Here is a 7,257-nt window from a genome sequence, read left to right as displayed (position 1 = left end):
CCTCCAGCCAGGTGATTCTGACCATCAGCCTGGCTCCACATCTGGAGAGGAGTCCCCGGCTCTGCGGCTGATGCTGCTCCTTACAGGTGGTTCCAGCGGCGTTGGTAGGGTGGGTCAAATGCAGAGGACAAATTTCATTGTACAGTTTTGTATCATGACAAATACAGCACCTTAACCTTAAGCTTTACAGGCCAGTAACTTCCTCAAAGAGCTTCAGTCGGATTGTTTCCTCCAACCTCCCAAAATATGTGGACAGTTTTAAATTCTTTTACTTTGTGTTAAGTTCTCCCCAAATAGAGTAAATACAGTTTCAGAGGTTGTGATTGGAGAGCCATAAACCTCCATAGCACATTTGAAAAGCCTCAGAGCTGAATGTGTGGCGTGTCCGCAGGCGTTCTTCTCCGGGACGAGCCTGTCGCCCGTGTCCGTCCGTTTGGTTCCATCTAGACTCCTCAGAGCCAGCCCAAAACTGTAGATGACTTTGTACCGTCTGAAAAAGCCCTAGTGTCTAGGAATCACTGGATTTGCCAAAAACAAAAAGGATCTCGTCTAAATGACTCACAACTATTTGACCTGTTAGGGCCGTCACACAAACTATTTTAAACTACTCGATGAGAGAGATTCAACAGTGGTGCAGCTGAAGAAAAAAACAGAAAAACTCCCCTGTCCCTCATTTGGGCAGCCTCTCTGCACTCACAACAAAGGTCAATTATTCAAACTTCCCATTATTTTCTAAATAAACTGTGAATAAAAAAAGACAATACAAATCCACCATGTTTCTGTCAGTTTATTGATCACTGCTCTAAGTGCTCCATGGCGCTGCACAGTCAGAAGGCACCGCTGCAGCACCGTCTCACCTCAGCTGGAGCTCCTCTTTGTGGACTCTGCACTCCAGTGACCTGCCACTTCCAACAAGAGAGGAAGACAGCGGGTCGTCCCATGATCAGAAGGTCAGGGGTTGGGATCCCGGCTCCTGCAGGTGCACACTGTGGTTGGGTCCTTGCCTCGGTACCTGCACACATCGGAGCATGAATGAGAGTGTAAAGGAGTGAGTGGTTCCCTGATGCAAAGCGCTTTATGCTGTAAGTTCAGACCATTTACCTTTTATAAAGAGCAGCGTCGTCCTGAGAAATCACAGGTCCCACGTCCCTCTGGAGCTGTGTTGGTGTGGTGTTGGGTCAGGACGCCCTCTGCTGGTGCCATGTTCACTCCCGGATGTGGACGGCTCCATGTTTCCTGTAAACAAACAAAACAAAAACACACAAACCCTACCAAGGAAAACACACTTCTTTTTTCCCTTTAATATAGTAGTGTTAGATGAAAACCATGCAGCAGTTTTGATTTTAAAACAACATTTTATGATTCTATTTTTGTTAACGATAATAAGCCCTTTCTTGACACGTTTCACACCTTTTAAAACAGTTTATGTATTTTTGACAAACCAAAATCAAGTGCAAAGAGGCCAGTCAAATCCTTTCATGACACAGTACATTGAAAACAAGATAAACGGGGAAGGAGGGAGTGTCCCACAAACTGATGAGTTCATGGACAAACCCAAATCTCCGCGTTACAGTTTATCACAGTCAGTGTCTCCAAAGACACACTTACCTTACAGTACAGCAGTCAGCCATTCACCCATTCACTCTGTCCACCCACACATCCACACTGGAGGCAAGGCGGGCCAAGTGTCTTGCCCAAGGACACAATGACAGTGTGCACTGCCAGTATGAGATCGAACCACCAACCATTGAGTTAGAGGTCAAACTCTACCAGCTGAGCCACTGCTACCCCATAACAACAACAGGAGAACCAGGATTGTCCGACCAGCGACTCGCTCGTCAACAAACCCAGACCTCCCGATCCAAACGTTCAGTTTAAACACGGCCAATATAGACATGAAATATTTACACAAAACGCACAGTGAAGGAGTCGCACCGGCAACCCTCGGGTTATGGGGCGACTCTGTCTAACCCTCCTATGCCCAGAGTAGAACTAGTTAAGGCGCACGTCTATAACTGTAGGAAAAGTGCAAACGCACTGAGTTCAAACCCTTTTTCTCTTTAAGCACAAACAGCTACCACTAAGACGGAAAAGTATAATGGACGAAATATTGGAAATATATAGTTTTTTAAACACACACACCTACCTTTACATTATTTAGAAAACTGGAAACACAGCTACAACAACAAGAAAGATTTTTTTTGTCTTTTTGCATTTAACACACACAGAAATACTACTATTACTACTAAAAGAAAGATTTTTTTGGTCTTTTTGCTTTTAACACACACAGAAATACTACTATTACTACTAAAAGAAAGATTTTTTTGGTCTTTTTGCTTTTAACACACACAGAAATACTACTATTACTACTAAAAGAAAGATTTTTTTGGTCTTTTTGCTTTTAACACACACAGAAATACTACTATTACTACTAAAAGAAAGATTTTTTTTGGTCTTTTTGTTTTTGAAGCTCACACACCTACAGCTCAGTAAAGACTATATACAGGTTATAAGGCGGCGACGAGGAAGGTGGTAAAAGTCGCCGAAATGAAGTTTCCAGGTCCAGAGCTCGGAGGCTAAAACTTAGTCCATGTCCGGCTGTGGGTCCTGGAGCACGTGGGGGTAGTGGAAGGAAATAGCGGGTGAAGTGACGTTTTCTCAGGCGGAAAGACGCGGGCGCTTGAAGTCGTTGTCCTCGTCTTCGTCATCTTCGTCCCTGCTGCGCTTGGATCTGCCGAGGGGCAGGAAGTCCAGAGCAGGGCCTGAAGACACATCCAGGAGGGGACGGGAGGGTCCAGGGGGAGAGAGCTGACCGAGGGCGCTGCAGGCTGGAGACGGGCTCTCTGCTCGCTGCTGTGGGGCAGGGACCTGGGGAAGACCCACCGGCTCCACAGCTTGAGCAGGAGGGGCCCGACAGCCAGCCCCAAACTCTTCTGGAGGAAAGCGCTGGTCGTCCTCTTCACCTTCCTCTTCCTCCGAGAGACTGCTGTCGCCAGAGTCCGGGTCTTCCTCCTCTTCGCCAGATTCTTCCTCCTCTTCGCCAGAGTCTTCCTCGTCTTCGCCAGAGTCTTCCTCGTCTTCCTCCTCCTCCTCTTCATCAGAAGCCAGCTGAAAAAAGAAAGGAAAACCATTTACCTCAAACGGATCGATGTCCTGGTCGTCCTCCCACGGGTCCACCGGCTCCGCCCACAGGTCGGCCACCGGAGCGTCCCACAGAAGGTCTGAAACACACAAACATGAGCATTACATCACAGGAACATGTCAGAACTATTCACCAGTTCATATTCATTCAATCCAATACAACAGACAGTATATAGGAATAAAAAATAGATATAATAAAATCAAGTGAAAACAAAACTAATTAAGAGTAAAATAATAAATAATAAATATGAACATATTATTTCTGAATAAGGAAAATTAAAACAATTACCATAAGTAAGTTAAATATTACCTCTATCTCTTTTGCGTAAGTTCCCAGGACACCTGACAGCGCCGTCTAAACCTAAAAATGCACAAGTGTCAATTGATGTAATATTGATCAGCTTTTTAAAACTTGCCAATGCATTTGTGAAACAAATCTGCCAGTTTATAATGTTGGGCTGGAAAGCTGACATAAAACATCCATGAATTTTGACGCCCAGAAACTAAACTAAACTTTCTTTGTTTTTGAACAAATTCCTTGATAATGTTTTACTGAGGACTCCTACTGATAAATGTATTAACCAGGCCCGAAAAGAAATCGGACGAAAGCTGCTAACTACCTGTAACATAAACTATTGCATCAACTTGACCACTTTTGAGCAAAACAAGACGTCCAAAAACTAAACTTCCTTTGTTTTCCAACAAATTCCTTGATAATGTTTGACGTGAGACTCCTACTTATGAATTTAAGCCATTTTAATCAGGTTTTCACCAGGCCCGAAAAAAAGTAATCGAGTTAAAGTTACCAACTAAGTAGTAGCTGTAAACTTGACTAGTTCATCAACTTGACCACTTTTGACCAAAACAAGACGTCCAAAAACTAAACTACCTTAGTTTTCCAACAAATTCCTTCATAGCGTTTAACTTAGGACCCTTACTAATAGATTCAAGCCATTTTTATCAGGCATTAACCAGGCCCAAAAAAGTAATCGTCGAGTTAAAGTTATTAGCTACCTGTAAAACTAACCATTTCATCAACTTGACCACTTTAGACCAGAACAAGACGTCCAGAAACTAAACTACTTTAGTTTTCCAACAAATTCCTTGATAACATTTAACTTAGGACTCCTACTGATACATTTAAGCCGTTTTTATCAGGGAATAACCAGGCCCGAAAAAGAAATCGTCGAGTGAAAGTTGCCAACTATGTAAAAGTGGCCATTTGATCAGCTTAAGCCTTAGCAAAAGGCCCATATCGCCCTCACACGGACACAACTGTTACTGACATCGAACATTGCAGCTATTTTAGCGATATCTGCTGATAAACAATAGCATATTGTAAAGATACTTACCCAGGAGAGGGAACCGCAGCTCCAGATGCGAAGGCGCCATCGTTCAGTAGTTTGTAGTTCGTAAATCCGCGCGCGTCTATCTGGATTTTTCAGAAATATTTGTAAAACAAGATGAAGAGCCCCTATTGTATTTATTTCTATTTTGTGTTTGAACCAATTCAAACAGTTTAGCCTACGTCTAAATAAGGGAGCTCGTTTTCTTCCCACTCCTTTTCAGGCATAATTGGAAACTGAATGTAGCCTATGTTCGGATAGGCTACATACATCTGAAAATATCAACCGTTGTCATTTTGCTTATTGAAGTGATAATGCTACTTTGAGATTATGATAATGCTACTTTGAGATCTTTTCAGATCTTTTGTCTCTCTTGGCATCTCTTTTGCACCTCTTGTTTCAAACCCTTAGTCTGCAAAGATGTAGCCTAATATCTTTTCATCCTCTACTGTATGTATTGCTAGTCAAAACAACTAAAGACACAGGCTCTTGACATTGAAGTGGGACCGACTCTCTTTGAACAAGAAGTTTAGTTTGTCTGTAAGCGATACGTTTGTTTTTAGTGCACTAATCCTCATTGGTCATGCACTGTCTTCATGGAAGGATACAGATGGACACACTTTATATACAAACAACAGTGACTGACTAAAATGTCTGCTTACATAATCACAGTAGCAACGCAAAATGCAGCCATCCCTGAGTGGTGAAAAATGACCCGAATGAGCGTTCCTCTGCTTTAGCGCCATCCAGCGGTTACAATATTCGACGGATATTTATTAACCTAGTATCATTAAACGCAGCTTGAATCAAGGAATCCACTGGGGTTTTTAGTTATTCGGTAGGCCAATTAATTGGTGTGTGTTGCTCCAAACTCCTCTCTACCCCGCAGTGCGCACTCTTTGGCATAAAGCCGTTATTCACATGATTAATGTACCAAAATAACAGAAATGCAGTAGGATATGTTTTGCTGAATTTCCACTATGAATTTACAAATCAAGTAACTAAAAAAAAAAATCCTAAATATTTTTTTATTTTTTTATTTTTTGTAGATCACCATTACTGGCTTATTCAAAAAACTATACAAGACATCCCAAATCCCCTCTGAAAAAAATCTTCTTATCTAATGTACCAACAAAGCTTAAACCATTATTTTAAACATGGATGGTGCATTATTTAGATTTCATCTGCAAAAAATTGCACATTTTGTCATAAACTCTTATTTCATATATAAACAAATATTACAGAAATACAGTTCAGATTTGTGTTAATAATATACAGCAAAAGTTTAAAATCGACGGACGGACCTGGTGAAGATGCTGAACCTGGTAAGAGTTTGTCATTATCCAGGGTGAAACAAGTCCACAAGTCCTATACAGACATGGGCTGAGAGAGACTCCAAAAGAAACATCAAAAAAACTGTTTGGACTTTTCAAATAAAAATGGATAAAGATTATCTCTTACTTCTACTTACTTCTCTCTCTTTAATTTGGAGACAATTGTAGACAAAAGTGGTCATTATTGCCATTGTCACATTTGGAGGTAAAAGCCTGAGAACACCATTGCAAATGTGAAATACGGGGGTGGGGGGGGGCAGCATCATGCTGTGGGGCTGTTTTGCTGCGGAAGGGACGGGTGCGCTTCACAAAATGGATGACATCATGAAGAAAGATCTCTATGTGGAAATATTGGAGCAACATCTCAAGACATCAGCAGGAAGTTAAAGCTTGGGCGCAGATGGGTCTTCCAAACGGACAATGACCCAAAGCAAACTGTCAAACTGGTTACAAAGTGGATAAGGATAACAGTTTGTCGTCACTACATCCTGATCTCAATTCTGTTGAAAATGTGTGGGGAAAGCTGAAAAGGCATAGGCACGCAAGGTGGCTTACAAATGTGGCTCAGTTATGCCAGTTCTGTTTGGATGAATGGACCAAAACTCCTGCCAACTACTATGAGAAGCATGTGGAAGGAAATCCAAAAGGTTTGACCCAAGTTATACAGTTTAAAGGCAATGCTATTCAAAGAAGACGGCGCCGGGATTACTATTGAAACAATGGCACAGCGAATGCGTTTTTTTTAGGCAACTTTGTTTTTGGTCAGACAGTGTAATTAGATAAGCAGATACGTAGATACGTAGACAGATGCTTACATTGATATGCGCTTTAAGAGGGCACTCTCCAAAAAGATCAGTAGTTAGGTTGACTTTAAATGCCTTATATGAATAAATGAAGAATGGCTGTCCGTCTAGGCCCCATTTCCAATTTCCAACCTCCCCATTTTTCATATTTGTTTGGCTATTTTTCTGTTATTGTGATTAGATGCTGTTGTGCCTTCATTACTGAACCAGACGTCGTGTACTGTATATAATGTGAGTCAGTTTGCGGTGGTTATGTGCTCCTCTATGGCTTTGAAAATGTTTACGTAATCTGTGATGTCCAAATGTTTACGTAATCTGTGATGTCCAAAGTTCATGCGGTTTATCAGCTCACACTTGTGGTACGTGATAATATCTAATGACTGCGCGATGTTGTGGACACAGGTTAAATGGCTCGTACAAAGGGACTCCTGTGTGAATTATGGACTGTAATGTGGTCCCCGTACTGTATAGGCCTGTGTGTCTGTCTGTTTGTGTTCTCTGTGGCTCTGGTTCCTCTGCTGGCAGCGTGACCCTATCATGGACACTGTTCATGCACAGGACTTCACTCCATGCGGGGCCATAACAAGGGAGATTTAAAGGAATGGCATCCAGACTTCATTGCACCAGTAGAAA

This window comes from Gobius niger, assembly GCF_951799975.1.
Source record: "Gobius niger genome assembly, chromosome: 6".
NCBI lineage: Eukaryota > Metazoa > Chordata > Actinopteri > Gobiiformes > Gobiidae > Gobius > Gobius niger.
The sequence above is the reverse complement of the archived record's forward strand: the minus strand, read 5'-3'. Positions refer to the sequence as shown.